Below are 27,018 nucleotides of genomic sequence, written 5' to 3'. Positions count from 1 at the left end.
AGTCTCCCTCATGCCCTGTGCTTTCAGTTCACTCTGTCTACCATGAGAGTGCTCCGGGCCTCATCGCCATACCCTTGCATTGTTGGGTTAACTCTTCACAAGACTTCCTTCCATTTTGCCTTTATTTCAAATACTGCTGCCATACATCTCTTCCCTTCCTGCCTCCCTACGTCACAGATGTTATAAATAAATTCTCCTATAGAAATGTGTACAACTTTTAGGTGGAAAACTCAAAGGAGTGACCAATTACATTTACAGCAGATGATCATGGAAAACTTTAGAGTGGAGGTGGTTTTTTTATATTTTATTTATGTTATACAAGTTTCATGTATTTCATATATACAGATTTGGGAACTTAATGATATTCCCCTCCCCTGACTCCTGCCCGTGCTCCAACCCTTCCGCCTCCTCCCTATCACATTCCCATTCTTAATTTTTACAAAGGTCTATTTTTGGTTTACTTAATGATAATATAACTAACTGTATACTAAGTAAAAGATTTAATCAAATAGTATGACGAAAAAAGAAAAGAAAACAGGACAAAAAAACAAAAAAACACTGTTCTTCAATGGGAGAGACAGGGCTCTAAACAATCATTGAATCTCAAAATGTCTATTTCACTCCAATACATTACATTTCAGGTATTCTATTAGTTACCTCATCAGGGAAAACATATGATATCTGTCTTTTTGGGACTGATCTATTTCACTAATTATAATGGTTTCCACTTGCATCCATTTTGTTGCAAAAGACAAGATTCCATTTTTCTTACAGTTGAGTGGTACTCCATAAGGTATATATACTATAGGTTCTTTTTTCCAGCCAGCAGTTGATGAACATCTGTGTTGCTTCCATATCTTCACTATTTTGAGTTCTGCTGCAATGAACATGGGGGTACAGATAACTATTTCATATGCTGCTATCTTTTGGTTTGGGTAAATCCCAGGAGTAGGATGGCTGAATCATATGATAGGTCTACATTCAAGTTTCTGAGGTATCTCCTCTCGTCCACAGTGGATGCAGCAGTTTACATTCCCACCAACAGAGGACCAGGGTACCTTTTCCCCCACAACCTTGCCAGCATTTGTTGTTTGTTGATTTCTATATGAGAACCATTCTAGCTGGAGTGAGGTGAAACATCATTGTGGTTTTGATTTGCATTTACCTGATAGATAGTGATCCTGAGCATTTTCTCAAGCATCTGTTGTCCATTTGAATTTGAAAAATGCCTGTTCAAGTCCATTTCCCAGTTCTTCACTCGATTGTTTTGTTGTTGAATTTCTTGAGCTCTTTATGGATTCTAGATGTTAACCCTTTATCAGTTGTGTACTTTGCAAAAATTTTATCCCATTCTGCTGCACGTCCACCCCATCTACTCAGGTTCATGGGGTTCCTCCTCCTCTTCTAGAATTTCCAATGTGGTTTTCCTCTCCAATTCTCCCCTGAGAGAGAACTTCCTATACCCCTTTCTTTCACTGTTTATCCCTCGTCTAGCACGTCATATTGCTTCCTAATCCAGCATCTTGGAATCTCTGGAGGTGGTGTTTGTGATGAATCTTATAAAGATATTTAGGTGTTCTTAAGAGAGAGGCGGCAGGAAAGGACATTCCATGCAGAGGAGGTCAAAGGTTTGAAGTGACCTGCCATCTGACAGGACCTGAAGACAAGGTGTTGAGAGACAAGCCTGTGGGATGGATTATAGAGGGTCTTATATGCTACATAAAGATATTTATGCTTAGGCATCAGAAACCAGGGGGGAATTTTAGGATTGGAAGAGGAAATGTGGATTTCCAATTTGAAAAATCACTATGGTAACTGAATAGAAGATAACTGAAAGTAGGTTTAAGATTATTAGATGTGGAGCTAAATGGTCCAAGTGGTAAGTGATCCAGTGAATCATGAAGGCAGCGGTAGCTTTGGAAAGAAAAGGCTGCATGAGAGATGTGAAGAAAACTGGAGTAATGTGGCTGGTGCTATGGTGCACTGCTATGGCCTGGGAAAGCAGTAGAAGATGGCCCAAGTCCTTGGGCCCCTGTACCCATGTGGGAGACCCGAAAGAAGCCCCTGGCTCCTGGCTTCAGATCAGCTCCGGCTGGTGTGGCCATCTGGGGAGTGAACCACTGGAAGGAAGACCTCTCTCTCTATCTCTCTCTCTGTCTCTCCTCTCTCTGTGTAACTCTGACTTTCAAATAAATACATCTTAAAAAAAAAAAAACAAAGTAAATAGCATGCAGACTGTTATTGGCATCAATACATAAAACAAAGAAAGAAACTGAGGTCAACTTAAAGGTTTCTGGTTTAATGAATGACACCAATATCTTACTTATCCATAAGAGGTAAGAATACCTGAAGAGAAACAGATTGAAAGAAATATAATCATAAATGAATGGAATATAAGGGTCTCATGTGTCAGAGGCAACCATGTACAGCAGATAACTGGCAACACAGAAAAGTCTACTGTAAACTCTACCCACTAGGCATAGAATAAGATTCATCATCAAAAAGTTGTGTTTAAACCATGAAAATGGTTGAGATCCCTAGCAGAGAGTATACAGAAGTGAAAAAGGACCAAAGACAACTTAAACAACACCAGCATTTAAGGGATAGGTAGAGAAAGAGAAATTTGCAGAGGAGACTAGGAGGAAAACCAAGAATGAACATTGTTATACAAGTTAGAGAGTTTTAATAACAAATGATGAAATGATCCAAAGTGTCATAAAAGTGAGAAATCACATGAAATGATGATAGATTTTCCACATCCTTTCCATGTCCTCTGCTCCTATCATTTTCAAATTTCCTAAAACATCACTCAAGGTCATCCATGATAGATACCATTTATATCAGCCCAAAGTATTCTCCATGTCCTTCCTGATTTCTTTTTTTTTTTTAATATTATTTTATTTATTTGAAAGACAGAGTTACAGAGAGAGGTAGAGACAGAAAGAGAGGTCTTCCATCTGCTGGTTCACTCCCCAAATAGCCACAACAGCCAGAGCTGCACCAATCCAAAGCCAGGAGCCAGGAGCTTCTTCCTGGTCTCCCATGTGGGCGCAGGGGCCTAAGGACTTGGCCCATCTTCTACTGCTTTCCCAGGCCATAACAGAGAGCTGGATTGTAAGAGGAGCAGCCAGGACTAAAACCAGCACCTATATGGAATGCTGGTGCTTCACGCCAGGGCTTTAACCCACTGCACCATAGTGCTGACCCCCTTTCTGAATTCTTAAATGGCATCCAACTCACCTTCCCCTCATCTGATCAAGTCCCAAATTCATTCAGAGCCCATTCAAGGATTATCTTTCCCTTGAAGTCACCCTTGACTGTGATTTTGCCCTCTAACAACTTTAGCATTTCCTCTGGCACTTTCAATCTTTGAGAGAAAGGAGCTTAGCTTTATAGCCTCAGTGACCAGGACAAGAAAACCTCAGTGACAACAGTTAATGTCACACGAACACATCACAGTGTGTGGTATGGTTTCCCATTTAATTCTTACAAGGTAGCCATTTGGTCAGATGACTTAATCTCACTTTGCATTTGAAGAAACCCAGTTCGGATAGTATACACATTATTCAGCAGTAAGAACTTGTAGATATTGATGAGGCTAAAGAAAATGTGTTTTACTTCAGCAGCAGTGCTAAAATGTTTCAACTGAGAAGATACATTTATTGTTTTCCTGCTGCCATAACTCATTAGTGCAAACTTGGTGGCTTAAAAAAATATCATAGATTTATCCTCTTCCAGTTCTTAGATTGGAAGCCCAACACAAGTATCACTGGGTTAAAGGAAGGGGTCAGCAAGGCATTGTTCCTTTCTGGAGCTCCTAGTGCAGAATATGCTTCCTCTCCCTTTCCAGCTTCTAGCAGCCACCAGTGTGCCTGGTTCATGGCTCCCTTCCTCTGCTTACAAGGCTAACAATGACACAGGTCTTTGAATATTCGTCCGTAGTCACGTCCCTCTGTGATCGCAGCTGGGAGAAGTTCTCTTAAGGACCAGAATGATTAGAATGTGCTCACTCAGATAATCCAGAATAATCTTCCCAGCACAAGGTCCTTAACTTAATCATAACCGCAAAGTCTCTTTCTCCACTTAAGAAAGCATAGTTGTAAGTTCCAGAAATTAGGATACAGATATTCTGGGAGGCTGTTATTTTTCATATCATAGAAGACTATTCCTGGATTTTATTTAATATTTGAAACATGAAGCATTTGAGGGACAAAATTATGTCACTTGTTCCATGATCTCAGGAGCCTTATATTAAGAAGTCAAATATTTTTGTATTTTGCATAGATGTTTAGAAACTTTTCATGAGAGCTGGGAACCACTGAGGATGTTGCAACATTGGGTTCAGATGACTCCCCAGTCTATCTCCCAGCTGTGACATTCGACTTCAGTGCCAGGCCCATATTTCCAAATGTCTTCATATGACAATTAGCTTGCTGAACTCAACTATATATTAAAGAGTCACATAAAAACCTCAATCACAGGAGGTCCAAAACAATGCTTCCTTCCCCAGGCTTATCCTCTTCTCTCTTCCAAAATTCTAGTTAGCTGTGTCATTATGCACCCAGTCCTCTGAACATTGTGGATAATCTTAGCTCCCCCTTCCACTTTATCCCACACAACCAGTGTATTGATAGATAAAACCCTATTATTTCCACTGCAGGTCTGTATCTGAATTTGACGTTTTCCCATTACCAATTATTTTTCATTAAAGTTTCTCCATCTTATCCCTGAACTATTTCAGTAGGAACCCAACATATGAAGGGGTCTTTAAAAATTTGGTGGAAAAAGTGTATTATGGAAAAACTATGCATGATTTTGGCACACAAATAAGTTTATCTTTTAGTTCCATGAGTTGTTGTTGTTGTTGTTGTTGTTGTTTTAAGTAGCCTCACATTCCTCTTCACTGGTTTATTCTCCTTCCCAAGTTAATCTTTTTTTCACTGTGCTGCCAGAATTAACTTTGCAGAAAAACAAATTTGATCATGTCTTTCCTCTTCCAAAAAACCTTCCCAAGATCCTCCTTCCCTATACAAAAGTGGCTTAGGAAAATATTTAACAAGCATACTCCAAAGCAAATGGTGGGAGTGAGGGGATAACTCCCCTCTCCTTTCTTCTCAACCCAAGCATCTTTCAGAGGTGCTCCGCAGCCATACACCCTACAGGTTTTCATGTCCTTTCTTATGGAAAGACAAACCATCTTATAATGGAAAAATTGATACTTAGACAAATGTATCATCTTCCCCTAGCTCCTCTTCTGGCCTCAGAGCCACACTCAGTTTCAGGCCACACCATAAATACCTTAGATTTGGGGGTTACAGAAACAGCACAGTGCGTGTAATTGAGCAGTGTTAAATGTCTAGAGAGGGAATAATTCTCCCAGCCTTTATAGATGAGAAGGAGCACATGCAAGAGAGAGGAAGGCATTCCAGGTCTTGCTTCTCCTGGCTCCTAGACTGACTGCTTAGGAAGTATGAAGAGCCAGTAATGACTAATGTCCCCAAATATTACTTATTACTCACATAGCATAATCCCAATAAATACGCAGAGGCCCACACACTATGTGTTTGTTTGGCTATTGGAACCACAGTTTAATGTCTACCCAGTGTGGCATCTCCATAAAGAACTATTAGCTTGCTGAGCTAAACTATATTTAAAGAGCAGTTAATTCTATGTATTCTTTGCTCTTAATTTGCAGCTAAGTTCCAATTAAACCTGCGTTGTATTTAATCAAGTTAAATTGCAGAGACTGTTGAGTTTGAAACAAATTTGCAGTGACTCCGTCAGGAAGCCAGTTAGACTCTGGCTTGTTCTTATCCTGCTTTGAAAAGGATGTGGAGATACTTAGAATTGCTGATCATAAATTGATACTCTTTCTATCACAAGGTGCCATTATAGTTGTCAAGATAAATGTGTTTATTGAAGATTCACTGTTTGCTTGGGTGTTCTGGAAACTTCAAAAAATATACACAATACAGGTTATGTGAATAAGAATTGAAACTACCCTTGCTGAGAGATGCACAAATCGAATGTCAAAATGACAGTTTAAGTAACTGGTTGTCATAGTGATCTTAATGCCTAGGAGTAAGCTAAGTTGCTTGGTCATTGATCTTATTTTCTTATCCATCATGTAAGGAATAGTAACATCTGTCTTTCTCCACCTGGGTAGGGCAGTTATACAATAGCTATCATCTATTGAATGCCAAATATGTTCCTGCACGGTTTGGAAAGCTGTAGACATCTTAATTCAATCTTCACGTATTTCACAAGTCAATACTATTATTCTTAATTTGCAGAAGAGGAGACTAGGGCACAGAGAGTTTAAATTACATGCTTAGGGATCACATAGCACTTCCATTGGTGGAGATGGTTTTATGAACTGCCCGTTTCTTGTTAAGCAACTTTGAGGATTAGAAACTTCTTTGTATGTTGAATTCAAATCAACTTATAAATTCTACTTAGTTGGTCATGGTTCTGTCCTCTGGATCAAAACAAAATAAATATGACAGTTTTTCCTATGTTGGCTCTTCACTATTTGAAGCCAGTGGTCATATCTTTCTGTGAATCTTCCTTACTGTGCCTAAGGAACTTCAGTTTCTGAAACTAGGCAGTTTGTAGAGGCCTTCACTCTGAGTGGTGGACACCCTTCCTCCACGTGCAAACAGCTGGGGCAGCATCAAGCAGACCTCTTCCAGCCACAAAATGGATGCAGAAAACTCATTTTTTATTCCTCTTACCTTATCCTTATAATAGCAAGACCTATAAACATATCCTATTCATTCAATAATCAAAGTAACCAATGTATCCTATGGTTAATTACCTGCCAGTCACTATTCTATGATTTATGTTTAATTTGTCCAATGATCACACCAAACCTATGGGTTAGACACTATTTTTATTCTTGTTTTGATGGAGAAGCAGAAACAGAGAAGTTAGGACTTCATGCCGTATTCCATTCCATATGACTATAAATGCATGACTATACAAGAGATATCAGAGAAATACCACACTGCTTTGAATAAGAATAGATTTAGGGAACTCACAGAGTAGTGTTCTAACAGGTGATTTTAGTACATATTGTACTTTTCCATCTCAATGACATCTTGTCTCATGAGTATCTTACAATTCTTAGATTCTAAGTAATTTATAACAAGAATGAAGTACTTCCTTGGACGTAGATGAGACCAACAACTTGTGAGCCTCTAAATCAAGTTTCACTGATGTTCCACCAGCCTGGTGAGTCAGGACGAGCTGCTGTGAGGAGAGGCTGGGGTTAGTGGTGGACAAGCTGTCAGGCTGGATATAACAGTATAATATTGTAATGTGGATGTGTGTTTCATTATATCAAGGGAGACACTTTTTGCCTGGAATATGTTTTTATAGCCTAGATATATATGTGTGTATACACACACACACACACACACACACGTGTATACTTTGTGTGTGTGTGTGTGTGTGTGACCTTACAGTTATAGTGTCTGTTACACCCAAGGTAAAGGAAATTTTAAAAGCAAAATTGCTCTAGTAGGTACACACAATACTGTGCTTCAGGGGAAAAGAAAACCAGAAGCCAAAAGAAGACAAATCCCTGGAATTAAACATGGGCATGATTCACAAATGAAGTTATGGGTAAGATGAGCACAGAGAGGAAAAAGGAGACATACTTGGAAAATCCTAGGACGAGAGAACAGGATAGTAACGTCTAATCCAGGCTTGAGGAATTCAAAATATCAGGGCCTCACACACAGAACAAAAAATTGCCTGAGGCATTATGGGGTGAGCGAGACAGAAACTACAGACAATTACACACACAATATCTTGAGGAAAATAGGGAGAAAATTTAACCTTGCTAACAAAATGTCAACCCAGGACTCCAACTGTTATTTTAGGTGAAAATCTAAACCAGAGGGGAAAGGGTTTTCCACAGGGTACTGAGTAACTGTGTGCTACGTACCATGATCATTTTTTGGGGTGGGGGCAGAGTAGTACAGTGGTGGCCATGTACCCCATTGACCCTGCCCCAACATAGCCAGCCACATCTTTCCATTCTCATTTTTCTCTGGCTCTGGTTGTTTGCTTCCCTGTCACCAAAGCAAAGATGCTCTTTTTGGGGACATGAAGTCAGACACTTTTTCTTGGTCTGCTATAAAAGGGAAAACTACTTTACTGAATTATAGCTCTCAGCACTACCTCCATTGCTTGCTCTGGAAAGGTGCCATTGGTCCTGGGTGATTTCTCGTGCCATGCAATGCATTTCCAGGTGAGGTGAGCAGATCCCACTTTGGAAATATCCTGGCTTTCAATGCATTGAGTGCTCAGCAGAGCGTCACTACGCAAGAAGGAATTGCATCTGTTTGCCTTCATGGCCACCCCAAGGCAAGGCGGTTATTTCATCTCAAGCTCCGAGCTGGTCAGTTAATAAGGGAATTGAGAATGAGCTGGGATATGCTCCCTGCTTCATTTGCCAGCTGTCTGTACCACTCAGAGGCAGACAGACCTGACCTGTTTTCATGATGAACTGTGTTGTTAGAAGAGAAATTCAGCTAGGAGATGCAGTCCCAGGTGGGCTCTTCAGGCAGCAGCATCCGGAGACTTGGTCCTCTGGGCTGCACATGGCACACAGTTGGTCTGGAAGTCATTAGAACATAAGCCCAGAAAGCCCTGATGTCATCTCTAAAGGTGACCTGATCTCAGGCAAAAGCTGACCCTCACACCATTCTCCCACACTACTCGCTTCTGGTTGACCCGAATTTTTCAGCAGATGCACTAACCTTTTTACCATAGCCATGTTCGGGATAGTCTACGTGGTGCCAAAACACACTAATGAGATACTGTTAGGCTTAACTCCAACCGTGCCCAGCTATTTATTGTAACCTCCTGCTAACCTTTGCCAGCTCTGTTCTATGTAAGCCAGGTTGAAAGGGTCAGCTCCTTTCCCACATCCTTCACACAAAATGCATGTTTACCATGGGCATTCAGGGAGGTCTCTGGGGTGTGGCCAGGAGGCCCTGTGTAAAGGGGTCAGAAGCTGTCACACTTTTGTGCGCACGCCTTAGTTCAGAAGACTGTGTGGTCCACCCAGCAGCTGCTCTTTCACTAGGAGACCCACCAAAGCCCTAACACTCCACACAGGAAACCCACTAGCCCATTTGCTCTTGTGACATTGGCCTTTCTGTATTAACAACCCCAAGGCTGTAGCACAAAGAGAACCTGGAAAACATTTTTAAAAGATTTATTTATTTATTTAAATAGCAGGGTTACATAGACAGAAAGGGAGAGACAGAGAGAGACCTTCCATCTGCTGGTTCATTCTTCAAATGGCTCAGATGCCCAAGGATGGACTAGGACAAAGCCAGGAGCCAGGAGCTTCATCCAGATCTCCCACATGGGTTCAGGGGCCCAAGCACTTTGGCCATATTCTACTGCCTTCCCAAGGCCATTAGCAGAGAGCTGGATTGGAAGTAGAGCAGCCAGGACATGAACCTGTACCCATATGCATACCAGCATTGCAGGCAGTGGCTTAACCTGTCATTTCACACCAGCCCCAGCAATCCTTTTTTCAAAATTGACAACTATCATAGTGATATTGCCAAAGAACCTCACAGCAATGCTAGCAAGGTAATTTCAAAGTTAAAGGGCAATCTGTTTTCTTTTGTTTCCTTTGCGTCTTTAAAAAACAAAACGGCCTTTTTTTTTTTTTTTTTTAAGGCCTATTGATTTAATTTTATAAATGGTTGTGGTGGTTCCTTTGTGCCAGGGAAGTTTATAACCACTTGTTGAAAATGCTTTTCTTAGTTTGAGTCTGCAAGAACATGAATGTGATTGCAAGTACAAACTTGGCTCCATCTTTGTCTGGTTATTTTATTCCCTTGGTGGGGTTGACGCTGTTCTTCCTCTTTGCCTCTCTGTAGTGATTCAGACACAAGGAGCAGTTGTATTTACGCTGGTTTCAACTTTCATGGGCTGGGCATGCGTGGACCAGGGTCCAGATGTCTGCTCTGCTTTCTCATTTGTAAATGCAAGTTCCTAGTGCTTACATCAGACTAAGATTTATTCACATGAGTGTTCACTGAAGCAGAATAACAGAAATATTGAAAATCAGTAAATCCCCCAAATTGAGACTTTATTAAGTATATATGGCATATCCCTCAATGCAATCCTGTGCAGCTTTAAAATTATATTTGCAAAGAATTTTGCACAGATAAGCTCGTCACATAGTAAATACTTCTATAATATTAACTGAAAAGATACTGTGCAACATTTTATACAACATTATCTCAACTATGCAGGGACGTATAATGGAAACAGATTCATTAAAATATTAGCAGTGGTTTTCTGTGGGTGAACAATTTTAAAAACTATTTTTGATGTAATTTTTCTAGATTAAAATATTTCTATAATGACTATATTAATAACTTTTATATTAATGTGTCAAACAGTATCCAACACATTTTAATGGGATATTATGGGAATAAAATAAGACCATAAATGGAAAGCAGCTCAAAATATGTAGGTAAGCATCATTTTTGTGGTTATTATTCAACTTTATGGAAAGCAGTAATAAAATTTTAAATATTATCCAAGTTGGTGGGCTTTGGTATGGAGATTAAGACACTTGGAATGCATGTATTCCATATCAAATTACCTGAGTTTGAGTCCTGGCTCTACTCCCAACGTCAGCTTCCTGCTAATGTGCACCATGGGAGGTAGCAATAATGGCCAAGTACTTGGGTCCTTGCCACTCATTTGGGAGACCTGGATTAAGTTTCCAGCTCCCAGCTTCAACCTGACCCTGTGCTAGCTATTGCAGCATTTGGGGAGTAAACCAGTAGATGGAAGATCTCTGCCTGCAAGTCTCTCTGCCTTTCATATAAAATAAGTGAATAAAAGTTTAATAAATACTATTCTAGAACAGAGCATACCACTTCCATAGATAGGTGATAATTATATGCCTACTAATATATCACCCTTCCAGTTCTTCAAAAAATGACATCAGTCCTTGGAGCACCTTGGTAGAGAATACCACTCTGTATTTCAGAGGTGAAGTATACTGCATCTGCAGCCCCTCATAACCTTTGGTTTATTCCACAATGTCCAGAATCACTGTCAGTCAACATCCAGGTATTTTGCCCTGTGACTCTGTACATCACCTGGCTCAGCTGCCTTACTGGTCCAGCCCTGACTTTGGTGATCAGCCCTGTGCACCTTGAGCAGCCGGGGGCTCTGGCATTAGGTGACTTCTGGGTGCCCCCCCAGCCCGAGCCTTCCTCAACACTGTTGTGAAACTGTGACGAGCTTGGCCACTTTGGGAGATGACATTTTCCCTGGCCAGATGCTCAGCTGTAATCTCGCTTCCTCTTCTTTCATGTCTCCCAAGGGGCATAATCCCAGTCACTAAATATAAACTGTGTCATCTTAAAATACATACCCTCTTCAGCCTGTGTTTTTATTTTTCTCCCAGATGACATTACTGAAGTTTCTATTAATAAAGATAAGACCAAATGGTTAAAGACAGCTCTCTACTTCTTTACTGGGGGGCACCAGGGATCCAGGTGTGTATTTGTGAGCTTCTCCTTTGCTTTCTCAAGGAATAGCCCTGAGCCTTTGCCGGGTAGTCTACCAATCTGAGATTGACACATTGAAACTAGCCTTGACCTCCAAGGAGAAGATCCTGTGAGATGGAGTGAGTAGCAACATCACAGACCTTGTCAGGCCACAGCTGTCCAACATAGTAACTATTGCATACAATTTCTAGTTCTCACCATCAAATATAGTTCTAAATCATCCTAGTGTGAGAAAGATGCCAATCCTGGAGAAACCTAATGGGCCATACAGTCCTGTGTCCTGTCCTGCCCTGAACATTCCCCAGGGAACACACAGGGAAGAACTTGATACTCATCCTCACTGATCTCTGCCCATACCATCCAAGAACCTCTAAATAAACCCTGCTTACTCCAATCCTAATAATAACTCCATCATATTGAGAACTCACGATGGGTCAGGTACTTCAAACACATATGGCTAATATTCACAGTGATCCAACACTGTAGCCATTATTCTGTTCAACAAATGCATAAGTCAAGACTCAGAGAAATTAAATAATTAGCCCAAGTCATATATCAACAAGGTGCAGTCTGAATCCAGCACAGATCCACTGGCTTCTAATTTTCCTAAATTGTTTCACTTTCTTTAAATTCAAAAGTGATCTTTGCAAGTATTTTCAAGACAAGTTGATCACTGTCTATTCTCCAAGGGCAGAGGAGCAGGATCAAGGACATGCTGTACTTACTTAACCCTAGTACACTCTATGTACACTCTTAGTGGCCATGGCATGCTTTATAGTCATGCTTTCTGAAATTGAGAAGGAGCACAATGATATCTGAGCCATCCTGGTTGGGGTTATCCTTTTTGGAACTTAGGCTATCAAGCAGTTTTCTTAAAAGGGGAATTAAGGCTACGAAGTATAATTCTATATCAAAGATTATAAAGTATGAAGGAATTTGGTTCTAACCTTAGACGTCCAATGAATCTCTGGTAAGAAAGTGGCAGTGTCCCTCCTTAGATTACACATAAACAAGGTAAATATCTATGGAAGGCAAATCCTTTACCAAAAGACCAATTAACTGATGGTTCATGAAGACTGCACAGAGAACCTGGGCAGCAGTTTGTCATTGTACCTCTAATGCTCTCAAATGACATTGAATAGATTGCAAATGATCTAAGGGTCTAGTTACATAGAATGTGGAAAAAAAATCAATTGTGGTTTGGTTTGAGGGCATCCATGCTGTGCTGAGCTCCCTTGTGAACTTCCACGTTGTGCCCTAGCTGGGATAGCCATTCGTGTTCAAATGGGAAGGCTGGGCTGGTAGGATCAAGTTAGGTGTGAGAGATAGGGAGCACTGGGACGAGAATACACAGGAGCATAGGTGTCCTTGGGTTCCGTTCAGGACAACCTAGTAAAGGCATCCCTCTTCAGATGCCAGTGATCCTAGAGACAACTCTTGATTGTCCTGCAGTCAGCAGGGAAGAGGCCTGACCAGAGGCTATGCCTGCTTTCTATGAGACGATGTTGGCTGCATCCGCCTTTCCCTTCCTTTCCCCTTGAGTGTGCTTTGGCCTCCTAATGTTGTCAGAGTCCACTAGATTGGTTACAGGAACCCTAATCAGGACTCCATGGATACTAAAGGCTATAGATGCTCAAGTTGCTTATGTAAAATGGATAGTATTTGCGTATGACCTAAGTAATCCTCCTGTATACTCCAGATCACCTACCAAATGCAATATAAGTGATATGTAAATATAAATACTATGTTATACTATATTGTTTAGGAAAAAAAACCCATATTTTTGTTCCACAGTTGTTTCAATCTGAGTGTGTGAAATCATGAATACAGAGAGTCAATTGTATTTTGAATTAATGCTTAACTATCAAAGTAAAAATAAGTAGATTGAAAAGGATGGATTACAATCTTGTAGAAGACCTAACACAAGTTCTTAGAGATAACAGAGACAAAAATACATAATGCTAGAAGGTTTCGAAAGTGAAAGACAGGCCGGTGTCGCGGCTCACTAGGCTAATCCTCTGCCTTGCGGTGCCGGCACACCGGGTTCTAGTCCCGGTCGGGGCGCCGGATTCTGTCCCGGTTGCCTCTCTTCCAGGCCAGCTCTCTGCTGTGGCCTGGGAAGTGCTGTGGAGGATGTCCCAAGTCCTTGGGCCCTGTACCCCATGGGAGACCAGGGTAAGTACCTGGCTCCTGCCATCGGATCAGCGCTGTGAGCCAGCCACAGTGCGCCGGCCATGGCGGCCATTGGAGGTTGAACCAATGGCAAAGGAAGACCTTTCTCTGTCTCTCTCTCCTCTACCTGTCAAAAAAAAAAAAAAAAAAAAGTGAAAGACAGTGCCTTGGTTCATTTTCTACCTGTAGCTCATGACTCCAACTTCCTAGCAATGCAGACCCTGGTGGGCAATGGTCATGTCTAAGAAGTGGGTTCTTGAATCCACGTGGGAAAATTGGATTGAGTTCCTGGCTCCTGGCTTCAGCATGACCATGTCCTAGCCATTGTAGGTATTTGGGGAGTTAACAAACCAATGGGAGCTCTCTCTTTCTCTCTCTCTCCCTCCATTCCTCCCTCCCTCTCTCTTTCTCTATTTCATTCTCTCACTCTCTGTCTCTCAAATTTTAAAAAAAGTAACATTCTCTTAGAAAGTTGTATTCTTCTATGTAAGAACTCAATATGTGATAAAAGAAACATGACAATTCAGTGGTGAATTGTCAGATTAGCCACACTTCATTTATGATGGTAGGGAAGCAAGCGTTTTTTTTAAAAAGTCAATGCAAACGTTTCCCTTAAGACACATAAAAATAAATTAGAATTGGAAAAATGAATTAGATATTTAAAAAGAAGACCACGGAAAAACTAGAAAAAATAGAAATAAGCCATCAAAAACCTCAAGAGATAAGAACTTTTTAGGAATAGAAGTAATGGAAAAAGTCTCAAAAGAGTCTGGTAAATTAAGATTCAAGTTCTTTAACATTTAAAAGTATTGTGCATTTAAACTGTCCAGTAAAACGTTACTGGAGGGAAAGATTTGTTCCAACTGATTCAGAAAAAACTGCAGCAAACTAAACTGTCAAAAGGTTAATCGTTGCCTCCCTATCTGCTGTTTCCCTTTCTGTGGTTTCAATATTTGTGGCCAACTGTGGTCCAAAAATAATATTAAAGAGAGAGAGAGATCCCATATTCTCACAACATTTTTGCAGTATATTGTTATATTCTATTTTTTATTAGTTTCTGTTCATCTCTTACTGTGCCTAATATTTAGAAAAAAAAGCTTTTTCATGGATTTGTTTGTATAGGAAAAACAGCATATGCAGGGTCAGTACTCACTGCAGTTTCAGGCTCTCTTGAGGGTCTGGGAATATGAACCCTGAATGAGGGAACTACTGTGTCTTATTCATGTTCATAATACAGAGCAATTGTACAAGTCAAATCCTGCGAGAAGTGAATTCACCCCATTTTGTGGAAAAGAAAACTGACATAGGTAAGCAAAGAAATTCACCAAGAGAGAGGGTTTTTTTTTGTTTTTTTTTTTTTTTTTTTTTTTTGGACAGGCAGAGCTAGACAGTGAGAGAGAGAGACAGTGAGAAAGGTCCTCCTTCTGTTGCTTCACCCCCAAAATGGCTACCACAGCCGGTGCTGCACTGATCCAAAGCCAGGAGCCAGGTACTTCCTCCTGGTCTCCCATGGGGTGTAGGGCCCAAGCACTTGGGCCATCCTCCACTGCCTTCCCAGGCCACAGCAGAGAGCTGGACGCCGGCTAATCTGTGCTCTTGGAGTAGATTTTTCTAACATATTTTCTACCTTTAATGAACTTCAAGTAGCCCGTGTGTGTTTCCTTCCACTAGGACTGAGGACCTAGTTACCTTCTCAATGGCACAGAGGATCAATGACCAAATTCCAGGTAAATTAGGTTCTGAGATCAACTAAACTCATTTTTAGAGAAGATTAGAGTTTTAGAGAGGTGGTTTTTTATCCCAAAAAGTAAATATCATTTCTCAAGGAGAACTGAAAAGAAAGAGGTATAAGCCAAAACATCTGTAATACTATTATTCCTTCATAGGTAGCCATTCTGGAATATAATGTCGAAAAATCGTAATAAATGACTGATTATTAGAGTGCTAATAATCCTAAAGCAGAAGCTTTCATTACCTCCTCAAAAGTGTTAGTATTTAGCTTTTGGTTAAAGGCAAATCATTTTAGACATCATTTGTGTTATTTTGAAGATATATTCAGAATATATATATATATAGTCTTCAAATATATATGGTCTTCATATATATATATATATATATATATATATGGTCTTCAAAATGTGTATCATGAAGAAACTGCATAGATTTCAAAAATTTTGTACCAAAAATTATGCTTTAATTCCATTTTCTAGAAACTTTTTTTTTTGTATTTATTTGAGAGGCAGAGGGAGAGAGAGCACTGCACTCCCATCTCCTGGTTTACCCCCCAAATCCCCCTAACCAGGATTGGGTCAGGGATGAAGCTAGGATCTACAAACACAATCCAGGTCTCCCTCATGGGTGGCAGGAACCCAATTAGTTGAGTTATCACCGATTGCCTCCCAAGGTCTGCAGTAGCAAGAAGCAGGAGTCTGAAGTGAGACCAGGACTGGAACCTAGGTACTACAACGTGGCATGAAGTATCTTAGCTGCTAGACAAAAAGCTGGATCCCTCACCAAGTTTGTTTAAAGTAGCCTCATGTGTCTGTATGCATGTGTGTGTGCGTGTGTACATGTGTGTGCATGCCTGCAACTTTAGTGCTCATGTTCATTGTTTCCATCCCATAGTTACTTTCAGGATACTTAACACTGGACTAAGGCTATTTGATTTTTCAGTCTCTGGGATATGTATATACACACCTATACACCTATGTCATAATAACTTGTGATGTATGCATTGTCCTGAAGCCAAGAGAGCAGGATGACAAGTGTTTTATGATTCCGAGTCAGGTAGATAATGACTGTCAGGGAAAAATTGATAGAAAAATTTACATAAACCCAAAATATAGCATTCAAAAAAGCCATATTTTAACCAAATCATTTCATATTCTTACAGAGGAATCATCTTTTATAGGAAAAAACTGTATTTTTTCCCAACCCAGGAAATACAAAAACAAGAGGTCCATGGGGAATGATTTGTTCACAGTGTAGCTGTTTAATTGATCTGTTTAGAACTGCTTTGCCCATGTTGCTGCATGCTAACTGGAAGGCATTTTTAAGCAGAATCAAATTGGATCAGTTGATCGAATGCAGTAGAGCTGGCCTGCCAGACTTGGGAGGAAAGTATGCATGGAAGTCCTGGCTTTATAAGCCCTGTTGAGAGAGCATCGATTTGGATGAAGCAGAACAATAAACCTAGAATTTTGAGGATGACACAGAGTTTGGCAACCTATCGGAAATGCCATGCCAGGCCTTTGTTTATAGCCTCCTCACACACACTTCTCACGTCCCTACAGGATGGCTATGCTCTGGTGGTGGTTGCACTCTGCCCACAGGTGGTCCCAATAGGGAGTGGCCTTTCATAACTTCAGCTGGCATTTCAAAATATGCCTAATGGAAATACATACTGAATAAACTCCAGCTTCACATACTAACTGAAGGTGGTTGCCAGTACACAATTATAATTTCATCTTGTTGAACCATGAAGGCTGACCTTCCTCCTTTCCTTCCTTTTTTCTTTCTCTTCCTCCCTCTCCCTCTCCCTCCCTTCCCTATTTTTGACCATTTTTAGAAAGTACCATTATGCTTACTGAAATAAAAGTTACCCAAAAAGACAAATATGTACTTTCTCTGATTTGTGGTAGCTAATATACAGAGTACAAGAAAAATGTATATGAGTGAAATTGACATCTTGGGATTTTATTATTGTTTATAGCCCTTGTCTATATTCCTACTGAACACTCGTCTTTCTACTTTTTACTTGTTCAACTCTATATTTAGTGGAGCATTAAGCCTGAGATTATAAAATAAATTAAAACATGTTATCACAAAAATTAAAAAAGAAAAAATGGAAGGAAGGAGGAGGGAGGGAGAGTATTATTATAGTTTTAGAATTGTATCTATGAACTACATTAAATCTGTACTCTTTACATTAGCAAAAAAATTTAAAAATTACAAAAAGTACCTAAAATCCAAAATGCTTCTGGAAGAAATGTCACATTTGTCACCCTAAAATGGATTTTTAAAGTATAAAATTATTAGACTATAAACGTTTACTATTAGCTTGTGAGTGCAATTATCCAGTTGAAACCAAGAGTGATTCTCAGGCCAGATACCTCGGGTTGAGTGACAAGGTCATTAAGAAGGAGGAAAGGGGAAAAAGAGGAACAGCACCAGGCAGGGCATGCTTTGTGGTCTTGCCTTCCTCTTTGAGCATGCACACCATAAGGGACTCACCTCTGAATAGAGAATACTGATACTTGTTCTGTCAGACTTATTTTGCAGCTTGGGAAGTAACAGTCATTGTCTAACAACTATGTTGACTTGTAAAGTGGATGCACCAAGAGGATAATTTTGTCACCCCAGAAATGTAACTGCTGAACTTGATGCATTGTAAACACATATTTAGCAGGCAGCAGGACACACACTTTCCTACTCCTACTCCCAACTCCCTTCTCTAATATGATATTTTATTCCAAACACTTCTCTTTGGTGATAGTTAAAGCACACAAATTGATATTAAATGTTTCATAAGCCATTTCGGAACCAGATGCCATCTTAATGCCATTTGATAATTTAAGGAATAGAGTATTTCTGTATCCTTGTGGCATCATTGAAATGAATGAATGTTGACAATCTGTGACTCTGCATATAAGTGGGGAATTCAGTGAGGAATTCTATATTTCTCTTGCAAAGAAAATGTCTTACCTTCCAGTTTAAAACTGACCTTAGGGGAAGGAGTCTGGTGTCGTGATTAAGATACCACTTGGGGCACCACATCCCATATGGCAGTACCTGGATTATTGTAAAGGGAAGTAGGGTGATCAGGTCTGTGTTTTGTGATGATTTGGATGAGGCAGAATAGGGATGAGGGATATGATGGGAGATGGGATGGCTCAATTTCAAACAACTCATACCATTTTGAAGTTTGGATGATGCCTCGGTCTGTTTTATGTTTCTTTAAGAGAATATCTGAGATAGAGCAATTTATAAGGAACAGAATTTGTTGGCTCGCACTGCTGGAGGCTGAGACGTCAAAGCTCGAGGGGCTGGCTTCTGGTGAGCGCCCTCTTGCTGTATCAGTCTGTGGCAGAGGCAGAAGGCAGAAGGGCAAGGGAGCCTTTTTACAATAGTATCAATCCCACTCGTGAGAGTGGCACCTTTAAGGCCTACTCACCTCTTAAAGTTCCTACCTCTTATTACAGTTGTATTACCAACTAAATTTCAACCTGCGTCTTGGAAGGGGCCAACTTTCAAACCACAGTAGATGAATTTAATCCCGGCTGATTAAAGAACACAGTGGTAAAAAAAAATACATTAAAATTGAAGAGGTCTGAATTCTATCTGTAGCCTGCTACTAATTAATTTTGTGCCACAGTGAATTACTTGATGTCCCTGACCCTTAATGTTCTCATCCATGTAGGTGAAGAGGAGGAGACTGTGGACTGCTTGATCACTAGGGGAGCTGATTCTGCATGATATCTGTCATTTCCTCCTCTTTTATTTTCATCTGAAAATTTCCAAAATGATTGAAATAGGATAGTTAGTAATTTCTCCCTTATTCTAAATCAAGCCATTTTGTTTGAGAATGTTACAAAGATTTCTTCTCATTCTGATTTAAAATTTTTGTCACTTAAATATTTTATCAAGGAAAAGAAAAAGGCAATATCCCAGTGCTACCAGGTCTCTAAACACCAGGTTTGGTGTGCTGGCAAAGCATTCTTAAGATAACTACCAGTTGAGGAATATGGGGAAGTGGTGAGAATGAGGGACAACTAGTCTAGAGAAGAATGAGAGTTAACTGGTTCTCTCTCCTAGTCGCACCTGTCTAAACCTCTTCTTGCTACTTGATTAAGTCATGGCTATTCTGTCTAACATGATGCTCATTGTCCCAAAGAATTCTTTATAGCACCTTTTACTGTTGTTTTAAAATGAAGAAATATTACCAAGATGAAAATTATGAGGGGCAAATGTACATGAATCTATGCTTTATTATGAAAGCCACTTCTAGATTTATCCAATGCTTAGGAAGAAATGAGAATTCTATCAATCTACTAAATGATGACATAGTTGGACACATCTGTATTAAATTTTGTGTTTTTTTTTTCAAAAATTTCCTAGATATTTATGTAACATTTTTACATTTTATTTGATTTTTATAGTACATCCAACTTTGTGAAAAGCCCTTTATTCACAAACCCATATAGTCTACTAAGAAAAGCAACCCTTCCTGGGCTGGGGGAATTTGGCAAAAAGACAAAAACATCAACTGCAGTGATTCTCAACCTCATACACTGTACCATTTTACCCAGGACCCTGTGACTTTTCACAGTCACATGTTCTCGATTTGTCTTCCAATATGATATTTTTTTTTAAACAGGCAGAGTGGACAGTGAGAGAAAGAGACAGAGAGAAAGGTCTTCCTTTGCCATTGGTTCACCCTCCAATGGCTGCCACGGCCAGCACGTTGCAGCTGGCGCACCGTGCTGATCCGATGGTAGGAGCCAGGTACTTATCCTGGTCTCCCATGGGGTGCAGGGCCCAAGCACTTGGGCCATCCTCCACTGTACTCCCTGGCCACAGCAGAGAGCTGGCCTGGAAGAAGGGCAACCGGGACAGAATCCAGCGCCCCGACCGGGACTAGAACCCGGTGTGCCGGCGCCACAAGGCGGAGGATTAGCCTAGTGAGCCGCAGCGCCGGCTCCAATATGATATTGACTCAAACATTTGGCAGATTCATAATTTCTCCATTCTCCTCTGCCACTAATTCTCAAGCTTTAGATTGTCTCATTTAATGGTTGTAACAGTGTTTTACACTTTCTGTAAATCTTCGTAAAAGTTCTAATCCCAGTGCCATCCAAGTTGAGAATTAGTTTCTAACATTATCCTTTGAGGAACTGAATGCTGTATTTTATAGCCACGTGTTAATTGCTGCTTTGCCTAAGTTAATGAACAGGTACAACACACCACCATTTTTACTTGCGATGCATATATCCTGACTCTTCTCACTGGGGAATGAACTTGGGACAAGGAAGGACTCCTCTTCAACCCTGTGTCTTGTCTGGGAGCCTAACTTTGTTGGCTTGAAGACAGGATCAGTAACTGCTTACAGTCCCAGTTCTGCTCGCTTCCCATCCTTGGGGCTGCAGTATGGATAGAACACTCATCTCTAGCCCTTCCCCTGCGCAGGCAGAAACTTCCTGGCCTGGCATCTTCATTTCTTCCGCGACTCCTTCCCTGCCCTCTTCAGCCACCAGGATGCTCACTTACCTCTAACCCTGACCACCTGGACCCAAGCATTTAACCAAACTGTGCTTTGTACCTGTCTCGTGAATTTGGGTCTGATTTTGACTGTTCAGCCACCAAACTCCCAAAGATAGAGAGCATGTCTATATTATATTAGGGATAATCTGTATATATCTGAGTGTTTTTACAGTGGTGGGCACAGATATATGCTCTCTTAAATACAGAATAAATACCTGAGTATAGAATAGCTGAACAACTGAAAAAAGAAAAAGAACAGAATGAAGAACTTCTCTAATCCCACGCGTTCTTTCCAGTCTCTCACTTCTGGGACATCGCTAAGGTGTCTAAATGGAGAGGCATAGAGCTGTATTCAAGTTTGTCAAGAGCCTGGGATTATTTCAGGTATGTCTTTGTGTAAGTTCCACACAAGAAGATATGTTATATGGTTATATAGCATATTATTTTTATATTGTTATATTTAGGGAATGTGAATGCTTTATGAATCTTAAAGGAACAACTCTATAGCATCTCCTAAGCATGAGCTTCCCTGTGGTTAGCCATCAATTGTTATGTAACCATGGGCATGCAACATTACTGACCATCTATGGACCTCTGTGTTCTCATCAGAAAAAATAAAAAAGAAATAGACCCAGTGACACTAAGTTTCCTTTTAAATCTGGGTCCTACACACTAGGCTATTGCTGCTATTGTTGCTACACTTCTTCAGAAACAATAAAATGCCCATGTCAAGTCGGTAGTGTCTATAAAGTTCTCTCACCATTCCTACTTCAATGAATATAGTCCACCTTCCATCGGTAAAGCCTTGCGTTTCTTTGCTTGAGAACATTCTCCAGATTGTGGCAGCATACCCTGCGGCTGCTGAAGTGTTCCAAGGTGCCTCTCTCACCTCCCTCTCTCCTCATGCAGCTGACACCTGCTTCCTTCATTCATCAACATAAGCTTTAGAGCTAAGCGGACTTTCCTCCACCTTTTCTCCTAAGACAGAGGGGAGGTTTATTGAGAGGATGGAGGAGTGGCTTTGTGCATACTTGGTGAAAAAACAAATCAGTGATGATCCGCAAACATATGCTTCTGCCATTTTTGGGTGTGTCAATTCAACTAAAATTTAATGAACTTCCTCAAGTGTCAAAAAATTTAATAAAAATACCATCACCTAGGAATACACACAATCTTTTCTCTTTTTCCAAATTTTTATTTGCAAGACAGAAAGGCATGGAGAGAAAAACAGAGAGAGACCTTCTATCATCTGGTCCACTTACCTAATGTCCCCAGTGCCTGGAGGCTAAACCAGATTGCAATCAGGAGCTGGGAACTCAATCTAGGTCTCTCACATGGGTGACAAAGACCCAAGTACTAGAGCTATCACCTGCTGCCTCTCAGCATAGACATTAGCAGAAAACTGGTGTTAGAAGCAGAGCCACGGGCCGGCACCGTGGCTCACTAGGCTAATCCTCCTCCTTGCAGTGCCGGCACACCGGGTTCTAGTCCCGGTTGGGGTGCCAGATTCTGTCCCGGTTGCGGCTCTTCCAGGCCAGGGAAACTGCTGTGGCCAGGGAGTGCAGTGGAGGATGGCCCAAGTGCTTGGGCCCTGCACCCCATGGGAGACCAGGATAAGTACCTGGCTCCTGCCATCAGATCAGCGCGGTGTTCCGGCCGCAGCACACTGGCACGGTGGCCATTGGAGGGTGAACCAACGGCAAAGGAAGACCTTTCTCTCTGTCTCTCTCTCTCTCACTGTCCACTCTGCCTGTCAAAACAAAGCAAAACAAAACAAAACAAAACAAAAAAAAAGAAGCAGAGCCAGGGCCTGAATCCAGGTATTCTGGGATTGGATTATAGACATCATCCCAGAATCATCTTAATTGCTGTACCAAACACCAGCCCCTGTTAAACATTATACTTGGTTAAGTACACAGAGATAGAAGAAGCAGACTACCTTCTAGAAACCTACAACCAAGTTGGAGGGTGATATAAGACAGTGTGGGAATGTGGGGTACGTGGGAGTCTAAACAAAATGCTCACCTCTGCAGAACTGGTATAGTGTTTGATGGGATCAAGGGGCAAATATCAAGGTGCACTTTGAGTCTCTGGAGCAGTTTGTGAAAATGGTATTCAGATCCTTGAAAAGAAGGGTGTAAAATATGTTCACTTACCTTAGAGAATCATTAGGTGACAGAAACGCGTAATGAAGCCATGTGCGTCTAGGACTCTAGGTAGTTTTCAGCAGACAAATATGATTTTATTTGGGGCCCTGGTTTTATTTATTAGGTCTGGGTTAGGAAATTTGTCCTGAGATCCCGGATACGGGTTTCTAAGAAGACTGAGAATGTGGACACACTTTGGCGAGCTTTCTAGCTGAATGATAACCCTAGCGGAGAAGTAGCCGGATCCCACATCAGCCATAATCATGCAGGAGAGGCACTCCAGCAGAAGTTATTGATGTTGCTGGCTGTCACCAAGAGAGCAGGCAGTGGAACAGAAAGTAACATGGGTAGCAGCAGTAGGGAACTTTCTAGATTGTAAAGGAAATTTAGTCCCTCAAGCCACATCCTATACCCTTCCTACTTCAATAAACAAAGCCCACCTTCCAACTGTCAACTCTCACATTTCTTTGCTTGAGAACTTTTTTCAGCCCAGAGACTGAGAAGCATACCAGTAACTCCAGGGAGTTAATGCCTGCTTCACAGAGCTTTCAATTCACAGTTGATGGACATAGTGTGTTGATGCCCAATTTCTACGGCACCTCTGGCGGTGCCTTGGAAACGTGTTTTCTTCTGAGTTCTCCAGCAGGATTAAACTTCAGTTGTCCACAGAGGTAACTTATTTGATAATAACTCTTTATTGGCTGACTTCTCTTCTCTATCTTACTCCCCTTGCCACCCTTCTGTCAGGGTTTCCTGTGCTTGTCTCTCAAATAAACTACTTACACCCTTATCTTTGTCTCAGCACTTCCTTCTAAAGGAAGTGGAAGAGGGACTCAGGACATGTCTTCAGCAAGACATTGGTGTGTACCTGGAGTCAGGTACACAGAGGGAAACTAGAAACTGTCTCATGGCCAGTGATTCTGTGGCCTGGAGTCTCACTGCCACCAATGACTTCTGTAATTTTCACTTTCATCACTGCTCCCACAGGAAGGTGTGACATAGGGAAGCCAGCGTTTCAGGAAGTGGAGATAACACTATTACAGAAATAGCAGAAGGATGAGCTAGGACAGGAAGAAGTAGCTGTTTCAATTTCATGTCTGCTGCATGCTTGGCTGGGCGGGCTGGGTAGGCAAAGTCAGGTGGATTCTTAGTACATTAGTAACCCTCTAAGAGTGTGGCCCCATCCCAGTTGTGACATTTTTTACACGCAAGCCAAACCTGCTCACAAGAAATGATGGGGAGATATTTTTGCACCTAGAACTTCTCCTGAAGCTGCCTCAGGCTTAGCGGTCCTTGCTTAAGAAAAAAGTCCTCAGAGCCACGAGTCCTCCAGAGAGGGGTCTACAGGCACTTGGCTTTCCCAGCCCTTCCTCTCCTGGCAGTCTCCCACTGGGACTTTCAGTTCTGTTCTTAACTTAGATATTTCTTATATGAGTTATGCTATAAAAATAAACTGGTGATGACAACAGTAAGAAATGCAGAATTTAAAAAAAAAACCAGCCACAGCAAATTGCCTGCGTTTCTGATTAATATTTCTCTTAATATATTTGAGAGAAAATGAGTCCACTCCCAGTTCTTCTCATCTCTGTGAGTAACCTTTTTTTTCCCAGTGTTTACTCTTTCATTCCTGCAGGCCTTTACTTCTCTTCTTAAGGAAGAAAAGCCCAATAACTGATGTTTGGGAGCCTCCCTCTTCTGCTGGCTTTCACTTTCACATAGCATACCTGGTGCTCCCCAACCTGGTTTGTTGTCAGGAGGAAATCTGGGATCCACTCTGAAGAACTAGGCTTTCTGTTTGGGGCCAAGTTACTGCCCTCACTGGCTGCTGCTGATGCAGTTTTCATATCCTGGTTAGCCAGGGTTGACTATGCTTCACAGAGCAGCAGGTGTGGGGGCTGGAATCAGGGAAGAGAGAGGAAGGTCAGACCCAGTTAGTATATCCCCATTGCTGCTTCAAAATACAACAGCTTCTTATCAATAGAGCTTCCCAGACCTGCAGCCTTCATCAACAAAGTGAGATAGAAGGGTGATTTGGCATTCCCCAAGCTGGGTTATGAACCTAACATTAAAAGTAACATTTTTAGAGAGCATAAAGAGGAAAGGATATATTTTAGAGCATCATCATTACTCTTGAAGACATCAAAACTGTGGACTTACCCATTTTTGTGACACCCCAAGGTCAGTAACATTTATGATCTCATATTTTCTCATTCTGTCCCGAGAGAGGCAAAGAATAGTCTGATTGGGGTTTTTCTTGGAGTATTGCCAATGATGCAGAACCACTGAGTTGCTCACCAGTGTCACAAAGCCAAGTCAGTGATGACATCTTGATTCAATTGAGGGAAAATAAAAATACAGAAAATGCTTTTTTAAAAAAAAAAAAAAAGAGGTGCTTTTTGTACTTGAAAGGCAGTTACACAGAAAGAGAGAGAAATCAATCTTCTGTCCACTGGTTTACTCTAAATGGTCAGAACAACCAGGGCTGGCCCAGGCCAAAACCAGGAGATAACCACTTAGAAATTTTTATAGGGATATAAAATATTTTATTGCAAATATTGATCCATTATTTTAAATAATATATCATTAGTGGATTATAATTAATAATTATTAATTATATAATTGTAATTATATTATTAATTATATAATTATATTATGGTGATTATATTATTAATTATATAAATAATTATTAATAATTATTAGTAATTGCTATGGTCTATTTGTGTCTCCCTAAAATCCACATGTTGAAAGAGTAAACTTTAGCTATTGGAGTTAGGAGATGGAAACTTTGAAAGTTCATTATATCATTAGGATGAACCCCTTGTGGTTGTGGTTAGTGCCTTATAAAGAGACTCTGAGAATCTCCATCCTTGCCACTATATGAGGACAAAATGAGAAGACTTCTGTCTATGAGGAATGGGCCCTCACTGGACATAGGCCCTTACACCATCTGCTGGTGCCTTAGTCTTGGACTTCCAGCCTGTAGAAGTGTGAGAAATGAATTCCTGTGTCTTATACACCACCCACTTGATAGAATTTATTGCATCAGCCTGGCTGCTCTAAGATACTATTATAAATAAAATAATAAGGGCGGAGCCAAGATGGCGGAATAGTGAGGGCGCGCACCGATAGTCCGGGAAAATTTAGTTTAATAAAAGGGGAGTTACAGTAGCTGCAGAAAATAGAACCAAACAAAAATTGCAGGGGAAACCCTTCTGAATGGAGCAGGCGTGAATCTGAGGACCTACTGGGAGAACAAGGTCGCCCACCACACAGAAGCAAAGTCGCGGGACCCAGCCGCAGAAGCCCCAGGGTCTGCGCGACAGTGCTCCAAGGAGAGTGCACGCCACACAGAAAACAGCTGGGAGACTTGAGACGCTCAGGGCTCCGAGTCCACACATCCGCGCTGGAAGGGGAGGTGAGCTCAATAACCCGAGACATTGGTGGGGAAACGGGGGTCAGAATCTAGAGGGGGGCCGGAAAGTGCAGCAAACTCACTACCAGAAAGAAGGAAAAAAAAAAGCTTCGGGTTTCTCTTCCCCCTAACCTTGCAAAGGTTACAAGGCTGCAAGACTTGAAGAATTCCCAAGAGACAAAGAGCAGGCCTCCTCTTTGGATTTACATATCAGTGGGGGAGAGTTAAGGAACTGAGTCACTACAATTCAGTAGCCTAGGCAACCCAGTGGGAGTCCAGAGGAGCCAAAGACTGGAAGCTAAATACCATCAATTCTGCACAGCCCTGCCCTGCAGTGTTACTTACCCCCTGAATAAATAAAATAAATAAATAAATAAAAAGAGAGAGATTTACCACGCATAACCTGAGGGTGTCACCTTTTCACACCCTTAACCAGGAAGAACCAGGCAGAGCTCTCAGGCCGCAC

General features: G+C 41.1%; 1 long non-coding RNA gene across 3 annotated transcripts in view; it reads right to left on the bottom strand.

Annotated features, from left to right (window-relative positions):
* Positions 1 to 27,018, bottom strand: part of LOC138844950 (uncharacterized) — a 41,350-nt gene that overhangs the window by 3,491 nt on the left and 10,841 nt on the right. Inside the window, exons 2-3 of one of the 3 annotated variants that reach the window (XR_011381464.1) lie at positions 25,298 to 25,466; positions 6,878 to 7,251 (exon numbers count right to left, since the gene is read on the bottom strand). This is a non-coding gene — a long non-coding RNA (uncharacterized lncRNA). Of the gene's footprint in view, positions 1 to 6,877; positions 7,252 to 24,650; positions 25,036 to 25,297; positions 25,467 to 27,018 lie in introns of those variants that run through there. The other 2 variants (XR_011381463.1, XR_011381462.1) reach the window with 2 other exon arrangements.

Source organism: Oryctolagus cuniculus, chromosome 13 (assembly GCF_964237555.1).
Source record: "Oryctolagus cuniculus chromosome 13, mOryCun1.1, whole genome shotgun sequence".
In the NCBI taxonomy this organism is placed as follows: Eukaryota; Metazoa; Chordata; class Mammalia; order Lagomorpha; family Leporidae; genus Oryctolagus; species Oryctolagus cuniculus.
This window is presented reverse-complemented; position numbering and strand designations above follow the sequence as displayed.